Below are 26,248 nucleotides of genomic sequence, written 5' to 3' on the forward strand. Positions count from 1 at the left end.
AGCTATGCCACCCCTTCAGTGGTAAATATGTAGCCATGCCACCCCCTCAATAGTCACTATGTAGCCATGCCACCCCTTTAGTAGTAAATATGTAGCCATGCCACCCCTTCAATAGTCACTATGTAGCCATGCCACCCCTTCAGTAGTAAATATGTAGCCATGCCACCCCTTAAATAGTCACTATGTAGCCATGCCATCCCTTCAGTAGTAACTATGTAGCCATGCCACCCCTTCAATAGTCACTATGTAGCCATGCCACCCCTTCAGTAGTCACTATGTAGCCATGCCACCCCTTCAGTAGTCACTATGTAGCCATGTGACCCCTTCAGTAGTAAATATGTAGCCATGCCATCCCTTCAATAGTCACTATGTAGCCATGCCACCCCTTCAATAGTCACTATGTAGCCATGTCACCTCCTCAGTAGTCACTATGTAGCCATGCCACCCCTTCAGTAGTCACTATGTAGCCATGCCACCCCTTCAGTAGTCACTATGTAGCCATGCCACCCCTTCAGTAGTCACTATGTAGCCATGCCACCCCTTCAGTAGTCACTATGTAGCCATGCCACCCCTTTAGTAGTCACTATGTAGCCATGCCACCCCTTCAATAGTCACTATGTAGCCATGCCACCCCTTCAGTAGTCACTATGTAGCCATGCCACCCCTTCAGTAGTCACTATGTAGCCATGCCACCCCTTCAGTAGTCACTATGTAGCCATGCCACCCCTTCAGTAGTCACTATGTAGCCATGCCACCCCTTCAGTAGTCACTATGTAGCCATGCCACCCCTTCAGAGATACTTTTGAAAAAGTTTAAGAACTTTCCCATCAGGGGAAGCTCCTTGGACTCTAGAACCCGGCCAATCCAGCCAACCATCCCTGGTCTGCCTTTCTTCTGATGGTCTGATCCTTCAAACACTTGCCTGCACCTTGCATCTCTATTCCAACCATGGGCTCCTTAGGGTCAGGTAGGTGGTCCCCAATCCCAATCACCTACTAGCCTCCAGGACACCCTTCTCTACTTAGTTGCCCATGGGGACAAGAAGAGTAAGAAAAAGTGACTTTCCAGACTTCCAGGATAGGACAGCAGAAGAGGAGACAAGGAGGGCGGAAGAGAGGAGAAGAAGGAAGAACTTGCAGAAGAAGAAGAAGAAAGTGAGGCAATGCAATAAGACAATAGGACAAGAGCAGCTTGGAAAGTGCAGCCCAAGCCGCCGACACTCACCCTCTCCAGGCAGCCTGTCATTCAGTGTCAGTGTGTGTGTGTTAATTTATTTGCTGTCCTTTTAAACGCACATGCGGTTTCCAGTATAGCATGCAACAGCCACACAGTAAATAAGCAGATTACTCCGCAGCTCGGGGCTCGTGCTTGACTCCTGTGATGGCTGCAGCGCCCCCGGGGGCCCCTCTCCAGCCGGGGCGCTCTCCTCCCTCCAAGGCTGGCAGGCTGCAGTCCCTCTTCTGCTGCCCCCCCACCCGACCCGACCCCCTCTTTGCACTCTTGTTGCTTGTTGTTTACTGGCACCCCTCCTTCTTCTCCTCCTGCGGTCTGGGGGCTCCTGGATCAGGCACTATTTTCTTGCTCCCCCTCCTTCCCCACTTTGCTGGTGGTGCCCACGCTGGACTGGCGGATTGAGATGTTGTTATTTTTTGCTGTGTTCAGTCCCTGACGTCACATCCACCTGCTGGGTAAACAAGACACAGAAGCAAAGCCCAGAGAGGGAGCCTGCAAGGGGGGAAAAGGCTCCGGGAGCAGGAGGTTGGAGAAAGGAGGAAAAAGGAAAGAAAGGGGGAAATGCAGAAGAGAGAGAGAGGAGGGAGGAGGGGGGTGGAGGAGTGCTCAGCGCTGAGACTGGCAGGGGAGCAGGGGCTGTGCTCAAGCCAGGGATTGTGCTGGGCTTGTAGAGCCTTCTGCCGCCCCTCAGCTGCTGCAGAACCTCTTACCAGGCGGATTTTATAAGGATTCTTTGTAAAACTGTAGCATATGCACGGCTAGCCTTTACTGTAGGGGCTGGGGAGTTTGCAAGATACATTGTATTTCTAAGATACATTGTTTCTATTAACCCTTCTGCTGCTGCAGAACTTCTTAGGATTATTTGCCATACCGTAGCATGCATGGCTAGCCTTTACTGTAGGGGCTGGGGAGTTTGGATGATACATTGTATTTCTAAGATACATTGTTTCTATTAGACCTGCTGCTGCAGAACTTCTTAGGATTTTTTGTCATACTGTAGCATGCACGGATAGCCTTTACTGTAGGGGCTGGGGAGTTTGGATGATACATTGTATTTCTAAGATACATTGTTTCTATTAGCCCTGCTGCTGCTGCAGAACTTCTTAGGATTTTTTGCCATACTGTAGCATGCACGGCTAGATTTTACTGTAGGGGCTGGGGAGTTTGGATGATACATTGTATTTCTAAGATACATTGTTTCTATTAGACCTGCTGCTGCAGAACTTCTTAGGATTTTTTGTCATACTGTAGCATGCACGGATAGCCTTTACTGTAGGGGCTGGGGAGTTTGGATGATACATTGTATTTCTAAGATACATTGTTTCTATTAGACCTGCTGCTGCAGAACTTCTTAGGATTTTTTGCCATACTGTAGCATACATGGCTAGCCTTTACTGTAGGGGCTGGGGAGTTTGCATGATACATTGTATTTCCAAGATACATTGTTTCTATTAGCCCTGCTGCTGCTGCAGAACTTCTTAGGATTTTTTGCCATACTGTAGCATGCACGGCTAGATTTTACTGTAGGGGCTGGGGAGTTTGGATGATACATTGTATTTCTAAGATACATTGTTTCTATTAGACCTTCTGCAGCTGCAGAACTTCTTGCAAGGGGAGCTTCCAAGGATTTTTTGCCATACTGTAGCATATGCATGGCTAGCCTTTACTGTAGGGGCTGGGGAATTTGCCTGATACATTGTATTTCTAAGATACATTGTTTCTGTTAGCCTTGCTGCTGCTGCTGCTGCTGCAGAACTTCTTGCAAGGCAGATATTCAAAGGATTGCTATAGCATGCATTGCTAAGCCTTTACTGTAGGGGCTGGGAAGTTTGCAACATACATTGTCTCTATAAGCCCTGCTGCTGCAGAACCTCTTGCAAGGGGGAGCTTCCAAGGATTCTTTGCCATACTGTAGCATGCATCGCTAGCTCTTACTGTAGGGGCTGATAGGTTTGCAAGATACATTGTTTCTATTAGCCCTGCTGCTGCAGAACCTCTTGCAGGGCAGATCTTCCAAGGATTCTTTGCCATACTGTAGCGTGCACGGCTAGCTCTTACTGCAGGGTCTGGGAAGTTTGCAAGATACATTGTATTTCTAAGATACATTGTTTCTATTAGCCCTGCTGCTGCAGAACTTCTTAGGATTCTTTGCCATACTGTAGCATACACGGCTAGATTTTATTGTAGGCGCTGGGGAGTTTGCAAGATACATTGTTTCTATTAGCCCTGCTGCTGCAGAACTTCTTGCAAGGGGGAGCTTCCAAGGATTCTTTGCCAAACTGTAGCATGCACGGCTAGCTCTTACTGCAGGGGCTGGGAAGTTTGCAAGATACATTGTATTTCTAAGATACATTGTTTCTATTAGCCCTTCTGCTGCAGAACTTCTTAGGATTCTTTGCCATACTGTAGCATACACGGCTAGATTTTATTGTAGGCGCTGGGGAGTTTGCAAGATACATTGTTTCTATTAGCCCTGCTGCTGCAGAACTTCTTGCAAGGCAGATATTCAAAGTATTATTTGCCATACCGTAGCATGCACGGCTAGCTCTTACTGCAGGGGCTGGGAAGTTTGAAAGATACATTGTTTCTATTTGCCCTGCTGCTGCAGAACCTCTTGCATTGTGCACACTTTTGGTAGTTGTTTTATTGCCAAGATGTATTGCTGCTAGACATTTGTGGAGGTGGGGGGTTCTCTGCTGCTGCAGAACCTCTTGAGATGTCACAGCCAGCTTGCAGTTGCTTTATGTTCTGCTTGAGTCGATTGAGCGGCAGCTGAAAAGATTTGTGGAAGGGAGAGACCTTGCAAAACTTAGTGCTGGGATGTTGAGAAGCTCTAGGAACTCTGCTGCTGCAGAACCTCTTGCAGTGCCACTATGCCATGCACTGGTTGTCGTTGTTATAGTTTATGTATTTTTATTGCCTTCACATAGGCAAAGAAGTTCTGTGGCAGCTGAGAACTTTGCAAAAAACAAACAAACTTTAGTAGCAAAAATACCCTGAGAAGCTCTGCTGCTGCAGAACCTCTTGCGGAACGGCAGTAGCAAATGCTATGTATAATTGCTTCACCTCTTCAGGTATTTTAAGGGTCTGTTCACATGTGGCAGATTTCTTGCAGAAATATCAGCAACTGTCCCATTCATCTGCTTGCTCCAGAAACAACCAATCAGACGTATGGAACTGATTTTCGGATTTTAGCAGATGTTTCTGCCGTGTGTGAATGCGCCCCTGGAGCCTGTAGCAGCCTCGCTGCTTTAGAACCTTTTGCATTTACTTCTATATTGTCTTGCAGCAGCTGAAACTGTAGCAATGATATTTTGGGGATCTGTGGGCGCCCCTGTAGTCCCCCCCAAAGGAGCTGCTGCAGAACCTCTTGCTACTTGCAATAGCTAGCGGATATGACAGATCCAGTGGGGCCCCCTCGAAACATATTACGTGCTGCTTTCAGTTGAGTGACTCCTCTAAGAGGTTCTGCAGCAGCTGAGACTTGTGCAAGGTGAGATCCGCGGACCTAGTCATAAAATCCTACGCTCTGGTCACGTGATTGTATGAGTTATTCTACACATAATGTAAGTGCCCCCCCCCCCCCCCCCAATCTAATTCCATTAGCCCGGGCGGCGAGCGCCATCATATTGGAGGTGATGCTTTTAGCCCGGACCCTCACAAATCTTACTTGTGGTTCTGTGCACACAGGGGGAGGGGGTCACAAGAGGAGTGATGGGGACACTGGGGGGCAGCCCCCGCCCCTCCCTTCTGTTCTCTTTTTATTTTAACACCATTCCCCCCCTTTTCTTTCAAGTCACCAATAAAAAGAGCGCAGAGTTCGGAAGGTGAAAGTTCATTCACAGGACAACTCCCATCATCCCCCCCCCCCCCCTCCTCTCTCTGGACTGTGAGAGGCTGCTAAAAAACCCAAGGGATTCCCTCGCCAGCCCCTCTCATCGTGACGACCCCTGGCCTTCAGTTCTGTGGATTTTACTTTCTCGCTTCAGGTCCCAACCAGGAGCTGATAACAGAGAACAATGGCATCGTATGACAGGTTGTTGTGTGTATGGATGTAGCAGAGCTAAAGCTGTAATGCGAGTAGTACTGACAACCACAAGCAACACTGACAACAGCAGATATCAGAATGAGTTGTTCAAAAGGATAAAGTCAGCCCGGACTACGCCTGACAAAGTCATCTCTGCTACTTAGAGAGGAGTCTTCCTCTGGATCAACTTGCGGGATAACAGGCCGAACTGGATGGACAAATGTCTTTTTTCGGCCTTATGTACTATGTTACTATGTTACTATGTTACTTCTGGCAGCTCTGCTTCGTCTGATAGTCTTAGCTCTGCTGTGTTGAATCGTTGCACATCTCTCAGTATAGCTGATGTTATACGCTTACCTACAATCATAGAGCTATGTGAGCTGTGCCATGAAACACACTCCGCTCTGCTACATTAGACAATCTCAGCTTTTCTACATCCTTCAGGGTGTTAATGTGAAGTCCTATGTAAACCACTGCTGTCGTAGTGAATTTTTTTCGAATGACAAACTTAGCTTTGCTGCTGCTTATAATCTCAGCTCTGCTGCATCCGATACAAAGCATCATTGTAACGGAGCGAGATGGTTCTGTAAAGTAAAATTTTAAGTTATCCCAAATTACAAACTCGGCTACTGACGGTGACAGCACTGCTTCCTCTAAAAAAGCTTAACTCTGCTACATCTGTGTATGCTCCAAGTGAAGATGACACTGCAAATTCAGTCCTAAAACGTTGCGCTAAAAGACAATATCGGTTCTGCTGTATCTGACAAACTCAGCTCTGCCATACCTTTCTGTAGGAATATGTTTTCATCAGCTTTGGAGCCTGCTTTGGTATGTATCAGGGAAAAATCTCATATAGGAGCATCTTTTTGGCCTCTGTCTGGTTGGTTATACCTTTATATGTGGTATGGAATAGTGTCGTGAATTGCGCTATTCCATCCCAGGGCTTGCACTAAAATAAAGCAACGCTCCCCAATCTGCAACATATCCTCTAAATGTGATGCGACCAGAGCCCTACAAGTAAAGATGATCATGCAAGTTCATAGTCCTGATGATTTGTGCCACATAACAAACTCAACCCTGCTACATCGAACAAACTTAGCTCTGCTTCCTCTTTCATGAAGCTTTATTCTGTCCGTGTAAAGACAATACAGCAAGGTGCATGTAAAATCCTTGGGAAATCCAAGAGTGTTACGTTTTACCTAAATCACAAACTCAGCTCTGCTGCATCTGTATGTTACGTTCTAAGCATACGCCATTAGTGCACACACTAGGGAATAGTGCTGTATACGTAAATAGTATTTTCTTACATAATTTTCAAAATTTTTAGTTTCATTCTGCGAAAAAATGTCCACTCGGCAACAGTGATCGTCCTCAGCCAGCGATTGGCTGAGCGTGAATTTCCTGTGTGTCAAAACGGGACTATGAAGTAGAGACCAACTGGGCCCCCAAAAAGTCAATGGTTGAGGTGAACATTGCTGGTTTGATATTTTAACCCTTTACCAAAATTTTGTGCCCCCCCAATTAATCCGGCACCTATCACCTCCCATAGATGCCGAAGTAAAGGAATTTGACTGTATATGTACAAATTTTATATTTTACTAAATTTTGAATTATGATTATTGATAATTTTATGCTATAATCCAGGAATTTTTGGTAAATTGTATCGCACTCCGATTTTCGCAGGACAGTCCAGTAAACCAGGCTGCAAAAGGAGTGGAGTTAATATTAAGTTGCATTATCAGAGGGACAGGAAACAGCTAATTTTTCCATATTTTTCCAAAACGATATCTGGGACCTCTCTGTGTGAGCGACCGGACCGCCCAATAACCCCTTCCAACCAATGCTGAGAGGAGCGTGCGTTGTTTACTTAGAACATGATGTCAGATTTCCAGTGGTAGAAGTCTGCGAGCCGTGTCAAAGGGGTTGATGTCTTTATCGAGCCCTTCCACTCTTTAGATCAGTGGTGGTCCCAGATCCCAGACTTCACTAGTGTCGCCTCATCTGTTTCTTCGACATTTCGGGCGACAATTTTAACTGGATTTACCCAGAAGTCGATAGGCCAGAGTCACTCGTGTCCAGAGTTATCAGGGCCTTCTGCTTTTCCCATGCACAGTGTTTTAAAAATTCCCCAGATTGTTCTGGTTTTACAATGTTGGCGCCCATGGCCGAGCAGCAGTGATATAGCTGGAACACAAGGGGCATAACTAACTCCCTGTGTTGTACCTAGTGCAGGCTCTGTGGAGGCGGGGTTAGACATAGGGAGTCTCTGATTGGTGTTCCTTAAATCCTCGTGCCATGATCCGTCCCCTGAGGCCCCGCATTAGGCATATTATGTCTGGAGCGCTCCTTTAAGTGCTGGTGACATGGTTTTGACCAAGTGGCGAGATTGAGTGGCCTGGGAGTCACATACAGGAGAGAAACAAGGATGGGGGGCTGTCATATTTTTTTTAAAGTCAGTAATATATATTTTTTTTAACATGTGGAAGGAGTCAATTTTTCTACTCCCAAAAGTTCCTGCTGCATGGTGCTGGTCCATAAGAACTACTACCCCCAGCATGTCCTAACTTAAAAAAAAAAAAAAATTGTGAGGGGAATGATTTTTAACATCGAAATAGTTTGAGTTTTTAATTTTTTATATATTTTTTTTTTATGTGTGGAATGAGTCAATTTTTCTACTCCCAAAAATAGAAGATCTGCTATGTTGAGGCTGCATGGTGCTGGTCCATAAGAACTACTACTCCCAGCATGTATTAACATTTAGATTTTTTTATTCGGGAGGGGAAAGAGTTTTAACATTGACATTTTTTCTGATTTTATTTGTGTGTATTTTATAGCCCACATACTATTTTTTTCATGTTTTTAATAGTATGTGCTGCCATTTTTTTATCTTTTTTATATATATATATTACCCTTACAAGATTCAAAAACGATGAAAAAAAGTGAAAAAAAAATCCGCAATTCCCTATATATTTGGATTTTTACACAGTACATAGCCTTGGTGTCAGTTTGTTATTAAGTTGCTCTCACCAGGTAAATTCACTATTACAAAAATGACTGACAAGGATAGGACTGGTATATTGAGGGCCAGACCTTCCATTCCGCAAAATACGAAACTCACACAGCTGGTATCCGCATTTTACGGACCGCAAAACAAGCTACAGCCATGTGCATGAGGTCTTAAAGGGGTATTGACATCTCATAAAACTTGGATATGCCACCACTTTCTGATCGCGGTTCTCTATCCTCTGGATCTCCCTGCGCAGCAGGCGGCAGGAGCGCCACGAGGATCCCCAGCGGCACCTTCTGCGCAGGGGAACTGTAGCAACGCTCCATTCAAGTCAATGGGACTGTGCTGCGGTTCCCTGCAGAGCTGGGGTTCTACTTCTGGAAACCCCACCAAACAGGATAGGTCATCAGATCAGTGGAGGTCCAGCAGCCCCATGAGCGCCAGGAACCGATCCAGAAGCAGAAGGCTTGTTTGTAGTGGTTGTGCGGGTACTGCAGCTCAGCTCCGGAAACCTCACCATGGACGGACCCAAACAACCAGCCAGCGGCTGCGCCAAACCACCGACCTGTGGTGGTGCCTGACCTGTCCTGAAGATGATTCAATAGCTAATAACCGGGAAACCCCTTAAAGGGGTTGTCCCATCTCACACATTGGTGGCAGATTGCTAGGATATGCCACCAATGTCAGATAGGTGCGGGTCCCACCTGTCTATAGAACGGTGCCCCCAGAGAGAAGGAGAGCGCATGCGCGGCGTGCTCTCCATTCACCTCTATGGGAGCTCCAAAAAGAACTCCCATAGAAGGGAATAGACAGCACACAGCGCAAGCGCCGCCGCCTCTCCACATCTATGTCAGTTCTGGAAATAGCCGAGCCGGTGCTCTATTATTTTCGGCACTTCCATAGAAGTAAATGGAGGGTGGCCACGCTTGCGCAGTGCTGTAAAAAAAGTCCCCCCCCATTGATAAACAATGACTTTGATGCATTTTCATACGGAGTTCCATTAGCACCCCACATCACCCGTTGCGTCTGGCGAGTTTTTCCTCCGCTAAGGATTTCGTGTCTTCATGTATTTTATTTGGTGCCTTTTATAGTTATTTGTGGCTGTCTGATTTCTTTGTTGTTTGCAGCAAACACCTTCTAAAGGAATGCTTAATGAAAATGTCATCCGTCCGCTGCGCCGTTTGCTCCATTCAAATGACTTGCTCATTGATGCTACAACAGGAGCGTCCATTTGGTGATACATTAGCGAGGACTTTAACGGCGGGCTGACATATTGTTCATTTTCAACACTGTCACGTTGCGTTCTCGACGAGCACATTTTAATTTTTTTGATCAGTAATCAGGCAGAAGTGGCTTTTTAGCATATTAACGTGCTATCCAACTTCTTTCGGCTCTGATCGAAAGGGAACGGTCGCCATCTAGTGACGGAACGCTGAATGGCGGGGGGGGGACGTTTCTAACGCTCTGTGCGGAGCCTTAATCGTCAGCGGGGAAACTTTCATTTTTTGCATTTTTTTGTTGTTTTTCTACAATCTACATCTAAAATGTTGCAAAATGCTAGACAAGTCACCATGGCGGAGATATTCTTCTACACGTTCAGATCCCTAGTCGTGTCTATAGGGGGCAGTGTTGGTGCAGTAAGCTTAAAGAACCCATAGAACCTCAGATCAAAAATGTTAACAGGTTTTAAAGAGGTTGGATAAGATCAGAAACCTCCATTTTTTTTTATTTTCTATGGGCTGCGTCTTTTGCGTAAATGCTGCAGTACCAGACACTGCCTGTTAACAAGAGTGGCGCTGTTTCGGTTTTTGTTTTTAAACATCTTTATGGAAGTCAGTTCTCGTATTCTTCCATTTCTGGAACATTGTTTCTTCGAACTCTGTATTGTGCCGTTCCTTAATTATTCCTCCTGGAAATATGTGCCTTAAAGGGGCTGTGACAAGTTTGCAAGTTATTTCCTATCCACACAATAAGGAATAACTAACTGATCGCTGGGGTCCCCGGTGAAATTCAAAACAGGGGTCCCATTCCTTCAAACTGATGTAGCAACTCGTCGGGCGTGCTCCCTGCCGCCGCATTCACTCTTTATGGGAACGTCTGTAATAGCCTATAGTCCCATAGAGAATGAATGAAACATTCTATATGCAGAGGCTGAAAACATGAGATTGAAAGGGGAAAATCCCTTTAAAAAGGGTTGTTCCATGTGGATAGGATAGGGATAGTTAACTGATTGTTGGGGTCTGACTGCTGTCACCCCCCCACCGATCCTGAGAATGGGGGTCCCGTTCCCCTGATCTGATGCAGCATCAGGTCGAGCATGTGCCCTGCTGCTCCATTCATTCTCTACAGAACCTCCGGGGGCAGCAGAGTACAGCGCTCCACTATTTCCGGCAGTCAGGGGCGCACCGCCAATGAGGCCAGGTGAGGCAGCACCAGGTAGGGGCAGGAGGGCAGCGGAAGGGGCATGGACAATGAGTGCTTTCATTGTGGCATAGGGGTTAGGTTAAGAAATTGGCATAGAGAGTCAATAGACCGGCAGTGCGCATTCTCGACCTGCCGCTCTGTCCGATGGAAGGACCCCTGTTTTCAGGATCGGTGGGGGTCCCGGCGTTATGAGTAAGCACATGTTTGGGCAAAACATGGTAGCAATATTTATGGACTTTTTATTACTACTAGACATGAGCGATGTATTATAAAATTCGATTCGGCTGCTTTGCCGAATTTTACCAAAGCGCAAAATCTTACAGGACCCCTGATGACGTCATCACATCGATCAGCCTGGCGACATCATACGTCACCGCGCACGGCATTTCGTGTGAGATTTTCAATCAAGATGGCATAAAGCACGAGGAAATTTCAGCTTCACGGCAAAGCGAATTTTCCCTAAAATTCACTCTACACTAATTACTACACCCAATAGCCAATGTGTTATTAAGGCTACTTTCACGCCAGCGTTAAAGATTTCCGGTATTGAGTTCCGGGAAAAAAACGCATCCGTTTTGTCCTAATGCATTCTGAATGGAAAGCAATCCCTTCAGTATGCCTCAGGATGTCTTCCGTTTTGTCCCTTTTACGGTATTTGGCTGGAGAAAATACTGCAGCATGCTGCGGTATTTTCTCTGGCCAAAATTCTGGCATTAATTTCCATTGAAATGTAATAATGCCGGATCCGGTACCAAGTGTTCAGGAAATTGACGGATCTGTATTTCGTGCAGACCTTTAAAAATGTGAAAAAAATTAATACTGGATCTGTTTTTCTGGATGACACCGGAGAGACGGATCCGGTATTTCAATGCATTTGTCAGACGGTTTCGGAAACAAATGATATCAGTTTGCATACGGATTTCCGGATCCGGAACTGCCTGACGGATTCTTCTAACGCTAGTGTGAAAGTACCCTAACGCTGAATTAATAAAGTACCTAGGGATTTTTTTAAAAAGACCTGGGATCTACTATTCGTTTTGTTTGGGGGTCTTAGTGGTCGGGACCCCCAGCAATCGGTTAGTTGGTATCCAGCAGGATAGCGGATAACTCGCGAACTTGGAACGGATCAGTGGTTAGCACTGGTACCTTGCAGCACTGGGGTCCCAAGTTCAAATCCGACCAAGGACAACATCTGCGCGGAGTTTGTATGTTCTCCCCGTGTTTGCGTGGGTTTCCTCCGGGTTCTCCGGTTTCCTCCCACGCTCCAAAGACAGACTGATAGGGAACTTAGATTGTGAGCTCCTGGGGACAGAGCGATGCTGCAGAATATAGTAGTTCTATATAAGTGCATAAAAGAAATAAAAAGATAAAACTATATACCTCCTTAATAATAAAGTTTGAGCAGCCCCCGAGACCTCATCTGTCACCCTCTGGTTGCAGACAAGGACGTATCCCGCGCTGGACAGTAAGTTATGTCCTCGCTATAATCTCCAAGGAAATTAGCCTGAAAAAGTGACAATCGTCGCCGTAGAAAGGGTGCGTGAATTATACCGTTATTAGCAGCCGGCACACACCTCCTTAGGAAATGTTACCATGTAATTACATTAAAGTTGTCTGTGTTTGATTCGTTCTGCTAAAAAGGATAATGCAAGGTGGGGATGAGCGATCACCGGAGCAAAGACGACTGGAAAATCTTCATAAAAACGTGTCACCGAGGAATTTTTTAATATTCGCCAAGAAAGTATCAACCCCAGTGTGCTCTGTTGTATTCTATTAAATATTCTGGCTTCCGAAAAGGGTAAAGGGTGTGTAAACTTTTGCAACCAATTCTGTTACATCTAAAATAAAAGGTAAATCAACTCTACAAATAGACTTGATTAAAAATCTACTACTGGTAATGTGTCTTCAGCTCCTATACAGATCTACGTGTCGCCATGGTTACAGACTACAAACAAACCCTGTGCAGTCGGACCTTGCAGTCATGCCCCCTCCTACTTCGTACTAGCCTACCACATGTATGTTGGCTGGAAAGGAGCGTAACTGCAGGATCAGACTACATGAGGTTTGTTTGTAGTCTGTAACCGTGGAGACACATAGGTGCGCATAGGAGATGGAGACACAAAACAGCAGATCTTTAATTAAGACTAGTTGCTTCAGTTTTCATTATTTCTGATACATTGTAGAAATACAAAAATGGCTGCAAAGCAAAGGTAGACCTACCCTTTAAGTTGTCCGCATGGATAGAGAACCCCAGTCTGTAAGGGTAGAGATACTCTTAATGTTGGTAACAAGTGCCAGATGATTGGACTTTCTGAATTATCAGATAGATAATATGGCTCACTGCCACCAGTAGATGTCTAGGCATCCCCCCTAATGACAGCCAAAATACCACTTACAGTATCAGCAGAGCCCCCCCTTAACATTGTATTACCTCCCTTCACGCCACCCTAGGATTAAAATGCCCCACAACCTACATTTATTGCCTATTACAAGATAGCTAAAACAATGTCTGATTGCTGGGACCCCCGCAGATCACTAGAGCAGCGCCCCCGGAGCCTACAGCAGTGGGGAGGAGTTGCCGCTGCATCTCCATTCAAAGTCTACACTACAGGACTAACGAAGGCAGCCGCGTACATTGCCTGACCGCCACTGCATTCAACCTACTCCTCACTGTGGAGTCGGGAGCTCAAGACCCCCATTCTAGTGATCAGTAGGGCCCCCAGCAGTCAGACATTTCTCATCTATTCTGTGGATAGGTAGTAAATTTCCCTTGTGAGAATAGGCACTTAAATAATAAAAATCTATCTGCCTGCGGGTGCCACTAGGGGGAGCTCTTACGTACACATTACTACTCCTCCCATTGAAGTCAACAGGAGAAACAAACAGGACTGTGGAGTCTGTAAGGGCAAAACTCCGACTCCAACTCCTGCATTTTATCACACAGTCGACTCCTAAATATCCGATAATTTAGTCATAACACATTTCTTGTAGTAAAATGGTAACTTAAGGCTTTTTCTCACCATCCTGCTGCTTAGGTAGAACATAAAACATATTTATTGGAATACAATTTCAGAAATTTTCTAAATTCCCATAAATGATGCATGTTATTCACTTCATTTTAAGAAATCTATGACTTTGTCCTCAAAAAATTTGGAAAAGCTCTATAAATGTATATGTCCTAGGAATGCAGAGAATCCAGTGCGAGTCTAAATGGGAGTAAAAGAAACGTGTAAAAAGTGTAGTGTATATTTTATATTCAGTGCTGGGAATAAGTAATTTTAGGAGCCTGCAGACTGCCTCCACTATGGAAAGATTCATACTTACCTGCTTTCTGCCGCTCCGGTCCTGCACACTGGCTCCCGTCTGTCTTTGTTCCGGTCCGCGGCTTGTTTACTTCCTCTCCGGCATGGGCATGAAGATCTGCGCCACTGCAGCCAATGACTGGATTCCACAGGAGAAAATTCACAGCTGAAGCCAGTTATTGGCTGCAGCGAAGCAGATGACCATGTCGGAGAGGAAGTAAACAAGCCACAGACTGGAAGATGTGCAGTCCGCAGCCCTGCAGGGTATTGCGATGGTGAGGTCACGGTTACTTAGGCAAACGAGGGTTGCTCTGGGTTACTCACAGTTTTTTTGAGAGACGCTGGGCAGGCGTACAGCAGTGATGGAGAGGCTGGCACAGGGGTCCTCTGGGGCACTCTCTGTGTATAGGGACCAGGCCGGTGGTAGGTGAGGTGCCCTGGGTGTTGCAGGTGTTTAATGTGCCGGGGGCAAGGTTCCTTTAAGATTCGTGACGCCAGTGCCTGTAACGGTGGCACACTGGTTGATGATAGGAATAATTGAGGAACCCGATGTTGTGGTGAACCAAAACTTCCTTTTACTGGAAACAGTCAATTATTTACAGTCTAGGTTCAGTTCCACATGGCAGTAGCAACAATAAGCAGGCTTTTACAAATGGCAGGCACAATGTTCTTGCAAGATACTCAGAGAGTTAAAACACTTACAGATCAGGCTGCACTTTTCCTCAGAACTCCTGTCTGTCTTAATCCCAAGGCCCGTATGCCCAATTGATGGCTTTATCCTTGGTCACCAAAACTTCCTCAGGTATATATATATCCTTGCACAGGGGCGTAGCTAAAGGCTCATGGGCCCTAGTGCAAGAGTTCATCTTGGGCCCCCTTCCCTCAGTGCCTTGTGACCAGGGACAGGGGAGCACATAGGCTTCATGCTGCCTGAGACAAAAATTTTAACTTCAACCCCCCCCCCCCCCATGTGAAATTCTTGACCTAACCCCTTCCCTCCAGCCAGAGGTGTAACTGGACCAGCATGCACTTTCTATTATACCGGTGTCTTGTTATGCACCACAAGGGTCTTTGGGCCCCCTCAGGCTCCTGGGCCCAGTAGCGACTGCTACCTCTGCACCCCCTATAGCTACGCCCCTGTCCTTGCATTAAGTAGATCTTCTGCCCTTCAGCTCTCTGGTTCAGCTGGAATCAACTTTTGCTCTGCTCTGCACTGCGTGGGAACCGGGGGTTTCTCAGGAGGTAACTTCTTCCCCTGGTGGCAACTAGAAGCCTGGGCTGTCTAGCTGCATGTCAGGAGGTGGCCCTCAGCTCCTCTCTGCTGAAGTGCACACTCATTTCTGCCTCTACACAGACTCCTGACTACACAGACTTCCCTCCCTGAACAGGACCTGACTATATATATTAGGGGTTCCCTAGCTCCCTCTACTGTCTAGGAAGAGGAACTACACCCTAACAGGCCTGATACACAGGAAAAATACACATAAAACATAGCAATATGCATTAAAATGTAATATAAAATACAATGCCACTGTTCCACAGGAGGTGGAGAACAACGTGGCCCAATTGACCCTTGTGTAGTGCCCACATTTACCTACTGGGACACTACATATGGACACGTGGGAGTCGGCAAGCAGGAATGGAGCTGCGGGTAGTAGGGAGGTAGGATTCTTACCATAGCAGATACACAGGCTGGGGATTCCTCCGAAAAGTTACTTATTCCTAACAACCCCTTTAATGGTGTCTTCCTGTTCTGTCTAGCAGTTCTGAGATGACTGAACCTACTCCTCTGGTCTTTAGAGGAGAAGTTTACTACTGAGCATGTGCAGCACAGGTTTAGGCATTGTAACTTGGAGCAGCATAAAGATACTTAGTATAAAAGACAAGAGGGGTGAAAACTGATTATCTATCACCACTCAAACACCTTGCTTATTACTGTTTATAGTATGAGGGCAGAAGGGGTGAGAACTGATTATATATCACCACTAAAACACCCTACTTATCACTGTTTATAGACAGGGGAGAACATAGGAGATGTGAGAAATGATTATCTATCATCACTAGAACACCCTGCTTATCACTGTTTATAGTATAAGGACAGGAGAGAACACAGGAGAGATGAGAACTGATTATCTATCACCACTAGAACACCCTGCTATCACTGTGTATAGTATAAGGACAGGAGAGAACATAGGAGAGATGAGAACTGATTATTGCAACTAGAACACCCTACTTCACTGTTTATAGTATAAGGACGGGGGAGGTGAGACCTGGTTATTACCACTAGAACACCCTGCTTATAGCTGTTTATAGTATAAGGACAGGAGAGTTGAGATCTGATTATCTATTGCAACTAGAACACCCTACTTCACTGTTTATAGTATAAGGACGGGGGAGGTGAGACCTGATTATTACCACTGGAACACCCTGCTTATAGCTGTTTATAGTATAAGGACAGAAGAGGTGAGAACTGATTATCTATTGCAACTAGAACACCCTACTTCACTGTTTATAGTATAAGGACAGAAGAGGTGAGAACTGATTATCTATCACTAGAACGCCCTGCTTATCACTGTTTATAGTACAAGAGACAGGAGAGATGAGAACTGATTATCTATCACTAGAACGCCCTGCTTATCACTGTGTATAGTATAATGACAGGAGAGAACACAGAAGTGAGAACTGATTTTCTATCACCACTAGAACATCCTGCTTATCAGGGGCATAGCTATAGGGGAAGCAGGGAAAGCGGCTGCTTTGGAGCCCAAACTCAGAAGGGGCCCACCCAGGAGGAGGACTAAAAGATTTTATTGTCAGGGCCTCCTCAACAGTATTATAAATTGACATTATATACAGAGACACTGTAGAACACAGACAGCGACTTTTGGGCATTGTCTGAGAGAGCGATTTTGACTAGCCACAGGAGTGGGGGTCTTACGGAAGGAGGGGGATTGCAATGAAGTTCCTGTGGGGCTGGCCCTGTTCAAAAAATTGCTGTGGGTCCCACTTATTTCTAGTTATGCCACTGCTGCTTATCACTGTTTTTGATAAATAAGGGTACCTTCACAATAGCGTTAAAGTTTTACGGTATTGAGTTCCGTCCTAGTGGCTCAATACCGGAAAAAAACGCTTCAGTTTTGTCACAATGCATTCTGAATGGAGAGCAATCCGTTCAGTATGCATCAGGATGTCTTCAGTTCAGTCACTTTTACGGTATTTGGCATGCTGCGGTATTTTCTCCGGCCAAAATTCCGGAACACTTTCTGGAATGCCGGATCCAGTACCAAGTGTTCCGGAAAAATGGTCCCGGTTTTCCGGTCTGCGCATGCGCAGACCCTTGAAAGTGTGAAGAAAATAAATCCTGGATCTTTTTTTCCCGGATGACAACCGGAGAGATAGATCCGGTATTTCAATGTATTTGCCAAACGGATCCGGATCCAGAAACAAATGGTATCCATTTGCACACGGATTTCCGGATCCGGCACTGCCTGCTGGATTCCTCTAACGCTAGTGTGAGAGTACCCTTGGGGCATTAGATTGATAGAACATAAAATATATTTACGATTATTAACATTTCTAAACTTTTGTAAATTCCTACGAAAGTTAATAAATGAATTATACAATATTAATAACATAATATTTTTTCTAAACTGGAGTCAGAGTCAAAAATTATCTCTGACCCCACAGCCCTGGAAAACAAATATATGTGTATGAAGCTCCCCCTAGTGGCAGCCATGTGCAAGCCTTTCTTTTATGAGAGACTTGATTTTGGAAAAGGCAAGTACATTCTATATTGAAGGGCTAGGATCCCACAACCTAATGTGCAGTCCGAAATATTGAAGTCCGTATATTTTGCCTTTGACTTGACCCTGGATCATGAACCTATATTTGTGGTTATCGTCTCCCCTCCATCTCGTCGCCCCAGTACCCTATGTGACATATTATTCAGACTATGCTCTCGTTATTGTTTTGCCACCACATATAAAAGGCCTTGTGTCCTCCATTGAGGTTCATGTTAATAGTGCGGTCTGTGGGAGCCGGGAGCCTTCAGAGCAGCGACTCCTGCGATTGTCTCGCCAGTGCATATGATACTATTGATCTCCTGCTAAAAGATGGACTTTTTCCTTTTGGGTTCTCAATCTTATCCAATTATCCCCCATGGAGCCAAGAGGTCTGAGGCTCTGCATTAAGCGGCACGGTGAGAGAGCGCATCCCGCCGTGAAACCTGGCACCGGGGCACCGAGGTTAACACTGTGTGATACCTCAGGAGCCCGGAAAGTGCGAGGGCAGATCACATGATAACACAGCTCTTGTCCCGTGGGCTTACACTCGTTCATGACAAATATATGAAATCAGAAACCTTCGCATGTTATTTGACTGGTCAAGACAATGGCAGAGAAGAGAGAGAATGGAAATAGTGTAAGGAAATATCTACAGAAGACGGAACAATGAGAATCCAGTGGATGGAAAAAATCCAATAGTTTATAAAGAATTATCATGTTTTTAATGAGGGGGAATGTGCAAGAGTGGAGTAAAGCAAGGAAACATCCAGCAATATCTATCTATCTATCTATCTATCTATATATCTATCTAATATCTATCTAATATCTATCTATCATCTATCTGGATATCTATCTATGTATCTATTATCTATCTATCTATCTATCTATTATCTATCTATCTAATATCTATCTATCTATCTATCTAATATCTATCTGGATATCCATCTCATATCTATCTATCTATCTATCTATCTAATATCTATCTATCTCATATCTATCTATCTATCTATCTATCTCATATCTATCTATCTATCAATCATCTATCGGTCTATGTATCTATCTATCTTTCTATTATCTATCTATCTATAGCACAGAATCTATCTATTTATCAAGTATCTATCTTTTTATTATCTATATATCTATCTATCTGTCTATGTATCTATTATCTATCTATTTATCTATCTATAGCACAGAATCTATTATCTATCTATCTATAGCATAGAATAAAATGGGCCCTGTATTATTGTCCATGGTGATGCTAGAAAGGTATGGCCCCATCCTGTGTACATTACAGTTATCAATGAGATATACCGTAAATTAGATCTCTCTAATATCTATCTATCTATCTATCTATCTATTATCCATCTATCCTTCATCTGTCCTTTACTCACCAGAAAATGTGATGTTTCAGCCCTTTTACTGGGACTTCAATCTGCCAATACTTTTTGGATATTTTTAGTGCTGCTTTAATTCTGCTATCTATCTATCTATCTATCTATCTATCTATCTATCTATCTATCTATCAAGAAGCGACTGCCCTGTAGACAAAGCTTACCACTAGAGGGAGCATATTACATACCACTCATACATTGAACACTATGCCTGTCCTCAGTTCTGCAGCTCCCTCTAGTGGCGGCAGCAGACAGAATTTTATGGTGTCATTTCTATCTACCCAGATGATTTGTGGTTTTTTAACAGAGGGGCCCATGCCCTTGTAAAGATTCATTAGGAAAATAATCCATGATCTGTGAACCCTTGCTTGCATACTTTCTCACAAAAAATTATCAGTAAATATTAGCGTCACATCCTGCTGTAAATTTCTGGAATTTGTTTATTACAAACCGAGACAAAAAACGTACTTTGGCAAAACACCTTATTTAGAAGAAGGAGACTGTTAAACGCGCAGCGGGGAATGCCTCTCCCCTGGGGTGACAAGACGACTCTTAATTCTGTGAGATTTTTCATGTACCTTGGAACCAAAACCGCAGAAACGAAATCATCTTCAGTCACTAAACAGATTTGTTTTTGTCGTGTTTGTTTTTTGATGTTTTTTGCCCCCGGTCATTTCCATTCAGCAGCCGATTCCACACACAAGGGATATAATTGTCTGTATGATGTGAGTCTCGTTACTTATCTGGGGCCCCTGACTTATTATTTAAATAGTTCTATTCCTAATGAACCCAAGACCAGGATCCTGTAATGGTGGAAGTAATGTACGTGTTTTAGATAGATAGATAATAGATAGATAGATAGATGATAGATAGATAGATAGATAGATAGGAGATAAATAGATAGATATCAGATGATGATGATGATTATTATTATTATTATTATTAATAATAATAATAATAAAAAGGAAAAACTAAAATTTCTCCTGGATATAAGTATTCAGACCCTTTGCTATGACACTTGACATTTCGCTCTGGGGGCCTTTCCATTCATCTTTGATCATCTTTGAGATGTTTCTGCACCTTGATTGGAGTCACCTGTGGTGAATTCCGTGGATTGGACATGATTTGAAAAGACACAGCCCTGTCTATATAATGTCACAGCTGACAATGCATATCAGAGCAAAAACCAAACCACGAGGAAGTAAGAACTGCCTGTAGAGCTCAGAGATAGGATAGTGTGGAGGCACAGATCTGGAGAAAGTTCCCAAGAGCTCCATAAGAGCCTCAATAAATTCTTAAATGTAAGAACCAGGACTCTTCCTAGAGCTGGCCGCCCCACCAAACTAAGTAATCGGAGGAGAAGGGCCTTGGTAAGAGAGGCGACCATGAACCCAATGTTCACTCTGGCAGAGCACCAAAGATCTTGTGTCCAGATGGAAGAAGCTTCCAGAAGGTCAACCATCATTGCAGAACTCTACCAATCTGGGCTTTATGGCAGAGGGGCCAGAAAGAAGCCTCTCCTCAGTAAAAGACACATGAAAGCACCTAAAGGACTCTCAGACTGTGAGAAACAGGATTCTCTGCTCTGATGAAACCAAGATTGACTTTTTGACCTCAATTCTGAGCGTCATGTCTGGAGGAAACCAGGCACTGCTGCTTACCTACCCAATACCATCCCTACAGTGAAGCATGGTGGTGGCGGCATCTTACTGGGGGGACAAGGAGACTGGTTAGGGTTGAGGGAAAGCTGAATGGAGCAAAGTACAGAGATATGAAAACCTGATCCAGAGCTCTTGACCCTAGACTGGGTGGAAGCCACTGCCAAGACAAGACAGGAGCAGCTTAGGGACAACTCTATGAATGTCCATGAGTGGCCTGGCCAAAGCCCTATGGAACATCTCTGGAGAGACCTGAAAGAGAGATCTTTTATCTATCTATCTATCTATCTATCTACCTGTCTCATATCTAATGTAAATGGTTTTTAACGGGGAACCTTCTCTTTGAGGGCCACATCAACCTATAGGGCTGGAATCATACAGGTGTGTGTCTTGGTGCAGCCTCTGTGATCACAATGACGGAGATGTTGGGACACGCCGCTCTCGGAGGTCACATACCGTGACCTGTGTTCTCTTGGTTTTAATTAAATAACTGACGGATGGACTTCGTTAGCTGGAGGCACAAGCAAAGAATTAAAGGTTTGTTTGCATGTGGGAAGATGAACAGGCAGAGTATTACAATGCCTCATACAACATGAATTTCCATACACAAATTATAACCTCATCCAGCAGAGGCCACAGGGCTGATCTCATAGAGCGTCTCTCCCCATAGATCCCTGCATTCTTCAATTCTGTATCACTGTACATCAGAAAATGGCCAGTTGTTTTAAATCATGTTTTTATTTAGAAAATAATTTGTCACTATCTATTCTTCAAAATAAATATCCTGAAATCCTGCAGTTTTTTCACTTTGACCACTGAGCCACAAAATAGGCTGACACTTCCGGCTCTGTAGATATCACGTCTCATCAGTCACCTCATGATTATCAAGGGTAGGATTACAATGCCAGGTAACACCTCTGTATAGATAACAAGATCCATTACTTAGCTTATTTACTCCCCCTTCCTGCACAATGACCTCTGCACAAGCATAGCATGCCTACAACAGACTATAGAGGTCAATGAGTCATCTCCAGTCGACAGCTTCCTATGGTCCAGTTGGCTGCAGTAAAGCAAATCAGCTTTCCATAAGTGATGTAAAAAATTAAAATCAGACATCATATAGTACATGACAATCTCTTTTTAAGAAACCTATAACCAGGCCTGTACCTCACATGGATCCAGAGATGTCCCCATTAGGTTCCTTGCAGGCTGAGGGGGCATCTCCCCATTCATTGCTCCAGTTGCTCCTTAGGTTCCGATCAAGCTGAGGAGGGGGGGTGTCCCTTCTCAAGGAGGGTGTTCTTCATCAGGAGACCTGTTCTTTCTCCTGCAGCTCTCTCCCTATCGCAGCTGAGGGGGCACATCCTTTCTCAGGGGGCTTGCACATTTTGCTGCAGCTCTCTCCCTGTCACAGCTCAGGGGGCGTGTCCTTTCTGTTGCTACTCTCTCCCTGTAACTGTCACAGCTTCTAGAAGTAGATATGTCTGGCGGCAGTTGAAGGATGGAACTGAGCATGTGCGACCATCTTAAATGGTGGACGTGCGCATTACTAGACCTGGGGGCGTCATCATGGCGAAGCACAAAGAATATCTCATGAGTGGAAATTACAAAAGTCACTAGTTCTATTTAAAATAACATTTACTGGTGGCACAACCCCTTTAAATGGCAAACCTGTGGTAGTGGGAATTCACTAAAGGGGCATGTGCCATGGGTGTCAGGGGGATGCCTTAAAGGGCATCTGTCAGCAGTTTTGTACCTATGACACCGGCTGACCTGTTTCATGTGCGCTTGGCAGCTGAAGGCATCTGTGTTGGTCCCATGTTCCTATGTGCCCGCATTGCTGAGAAAAATGATGTTTTATTATATGCAAATGAGCCTCTAGGAGCAACGGGGGCGTTACCATTACACCTAGAGACTCTGCTTTCTGCAACTGCCGCACCCTCTGCACTTTGATTGACAGGTCCAGGTGTGATGATGTTTAGAGAAAATTTAATCTAACAGGTCACTGTAAGCAATTGGACGGAATACAGCGTGTTGTAAATAAAAATCAATCCTTTATAGTAATAAAACGCATAAAAAAGCGAACATCCCCGCTGTCATCTGACGCGTTTCGACTGACAAGCGTTTTTAATCATAGAATAAATATACATACACATACCCTGCTTATACATGGGGTAACCCAGTCCACCGTAGTGTGCACCAAATCAGCACAGGTATGGGCTACATGCACACGACCGTATGTGTTTTGCAGTCCGCAAAAAAAAAAAAATCCGTTTTTTTTTGCGGATCCATTGTAACAATGCCTAAACCGGACAAGAATAGGACATGTTCTATTTATTTTGCGGGGCTATGGAACGGACATATGGGTGCGGATAGCACGCATTTTTTGTGGACCCATTGAAATGAATGGGTCCGCATCCTATCCGCAAGAAAACGGAATGGATACGGAAACAAAATACGTTTGTGTGCATGAGGCCATAGACTCATTAATGAGGAGGACGCCCCATCCACAGCATCGCGGTTTAGTAAGTGACAATGCAAACATATTAAAAATGACCAGAAGCAGAAAAATAGTAAAAAGCCTAAACCTCTGTGTAGCATCAATAAGATACAAACTATCCACTAATAAAATGTCACCACGTCTCTGCTGTGATTTAGGGTTAACCACATTTCCATGTCAGTGTCACGTCCGTGAAAATAAGCATAGTTGGTCCGTGTGTCCGTTTTTACCATCCGTGTGTCATCCGCAATTCACTGATGTTGCTCAGCTGACAGTTAATTTCCAATTAGTCTTCACGAATGGGTGTCAGTGATTTTCACGGACCCATGGACTTTTTTGGGCGTGCTTGGTCCGCATCACGGATCAAAGTAGTGCGTGTCCCCGTGATTTTTTTTAACTGACCCGCGGTCAGTAAAAAAAAAATACTGAAATGTGAACAGACACATTCATATCAACGGGTACCTGTTCTGTCCGCGGAAAATGCGGGCAGCACACATCAGTGAAAAATGGAAATGTGAACGAGGCCTAATAGGCGTCGCTCTAGATTACCTCCTCTGGTGGAGAATTTAACCTTTTCAATGCCACTTATCTGGAACGCCGCCAGTTTACCTGCACGGCATTCATGAAAATGTCTGGATGCTGCAGACACGTTGCTCCGGCTATTAGTAGTGATCTCGTCAATGTGCTCCAGCGCACGTACTGTAGAAGGGTTTTCTGACATTTGAATACTGATGTCCGCTATCCTCAGGATAGGTCATCAGTAGCGATGAGCGAAGCGAGCTTTGGATCCTAGATCCGAAGTCGCTTCGCTCAAAACTTCGGTATAATACTGTACGGTGATCCGTCTCCATATAGCATTAAAATGTGTGGCCTCCGACGAGGCGGAGTCGGTTATTCCCAATAACTTCGGTATTTGATTTTTTTTTTACTGAAAAACAATTTTAAAACTTGGTCCCAAACTCAGATCCAAGTTTTAAAATGGTTTTCCAGTTTAAAAATCAAATACCGAAGTCTTGCGAGATGCCTCAAAACAGCCTCCCATTCATTTCAATGGGAAGTAGCACTTGCTTTTTTTTATTTATTTATTTATTTTTTTTTTTTTACACGTGTACTAACGAAGCAAGAGCGCCCTATCTTGGGGCAGAATCAGCGCTCAATCTCCCATTGAAATGAATTGGAAGCGGGAAAAAAACTGTTTCACGTAAGTCCGTGCATTTTGTGTGTTTTCTGCACTTTTTTAGGCGCAGATCTGCTTCAAAAACCTCAAGCTGAAAATGAATCTTTGTATTAGGGCTCATGCACACGAACGTCTTTTATTTCCGCTTCCGTTCCGTTTTTTTGGGCGGACCGTATGAGAAACCATTCACTTTAATGGGTCCGCAAGAACAACGGAAAGTACTATTATTGTCCGCAAATCACGGCCCGGGGCCCCATTCAAATCAATGGGTTCACAAAAAATATGGAACACACATGGAACACATCCGTATGTCGCGGATCCGTACTGTAGAAATGCTATGCCCAGCCCATATTGCTCATGTGTTTGGTGATTAATAAGTTACTGTTTCCGTTAAAAAAAACGGATCCCATGAGGATATGTTTTGTGGAATAACGGAATGGAAGAGGACTTAAATCAGAGAAAGAAAAAAAACTACAGATCCTTGAAAAACGGACCGCAAAACAACAACGGTCGTGTGCCTGAGCCCTTAAACCCACTTGTTAAAAAGACGCTTTTTTTAAGCATGTATTTCTAAATCCGTCATGTGAACTGGCCTTTAGCTGTGGGGGCCGCACTGGCAGAGCATGTTCCCTGGGTGCCTAGAAGGGGCGGGCTAGCCAACGAGCCCGGATTTGCTATTTAGGACTTGGCAGCCATGTTTGCGGTCACCCAGAAGACAGAATTTTTAATCAGCCAATTCTGTTTCTGTCGGGTGCAGGGATTAGATATCTGCAACTTTTACCTGTTGATAAGGGGCGCCATGGGAATCCCGGAGCAGCTTGTCTCCTTCCAACCCCCCCCCCCCCCCAAAAAAAAAAAAAGCAGTCGGATGAAAATTCTGCTATGTTATCAAACACGACCTAGAAACGGCCCGAACGCCAGACGCTTTCCTGTCTGCACCGAAGGATGCCAGTCTGAACGAGGTTAGATGGAAACGCTAAAAACAATATTCTGCAGTAAAGTGACAATCCTGGTGTAGGGAGTTTACGAAGCGATTTCCTGCTGGCGCCGCTGATATGCTAATTCATCATCATCATCAGCGAGATCGTCGCACTCCGTCTTACTATAATGATAGATTAGAAAATGATGAGATTTCACAGTAAGAGCCCTCCATCCAGAGCTGTCCAGATACCGGCTGTGCTGGAGGCTCCGTATAAACACAATGATTTCTTCCCGCAGTTTATTACAGTGTCACAAGGTTCTTTTCACGTCTTAAATTGTGACAAAAGCCCTTAGAAAACCCAGCGTCTCACAGCGACCATGAATATCGTAACAGATTACCAGTGAGTTTTATTATGGACGGTTTAGCTAAAGTGCGTTATTCCAGCTTTGTCCACTGGGTGGCAGCACTTGCAGTGATAATACATTATTATATTCTATTTCCATACCACTAGTTGCTCCCTATGTATATATTGATTTAGCGTATACTGTATACGGAATATTCATACGTGTCGCTCTTGGGGACATCACAGGAGGAAGGAGATGTGCCGCTGAGTAAGGGGGTGCTGCTGCATAGCGCGAACAGGGATCAGCAACCTTCGGCACTCCAGCTGCAGTGTAACTACAACTCCCAGCATGCACACTTTCTTCGCTGCTCTTGTAACTGCCATAAAAGTGAAAGGAGGATTCTGGGAGTTGTAGTTTCAGAACAGCTGGAGTGCCGGAGGTTGCTGATCCCTGTTATAGAAAGTACTGCACTTTAAAGGGA

At 44.6% G+C, this 26,248-nt stretch overlaps 1 long non-coding RNA gene across 2 annotated transcripts in view; it reads right to left on the reverse strand.

Moving 5' to 3' along the window:
• Positions 1-1,746, reverse strand: part of LOC122943729 — a 272,566-nt gene extending 270,820 nt beyond the window's left edge. For both annotated transcript variants that reach the window (XR_006390892.1, XR_006390893.1), the window contains exon 1: positions 1,225-1,746. This is a non-coding gene — a long non-coding RNA (uncharacterized LOC122943729). The remainder of the gene's footprint in view (positions 1-1,224) is intronic.
• Between the last annotated feature and the right edge of the window lie 24,502 nt (positions 1,747-26,248).

This window comes from Bufo gargarizans, chromosome 7 (genome assembly GCF_014858855.1).
Source record: "Bufo gargarizans isolate SCDJY-AF-19 chromosome 7, ASM1485885v1, whole genome shotgun sequence".
Classification (NCBI taxonomy): domain Eukaryota; kingdom Metazoa; phylum Chordata; class Amphibia; order Anura; family Bufonidae; genus Bufo; species Bufo gargarizans.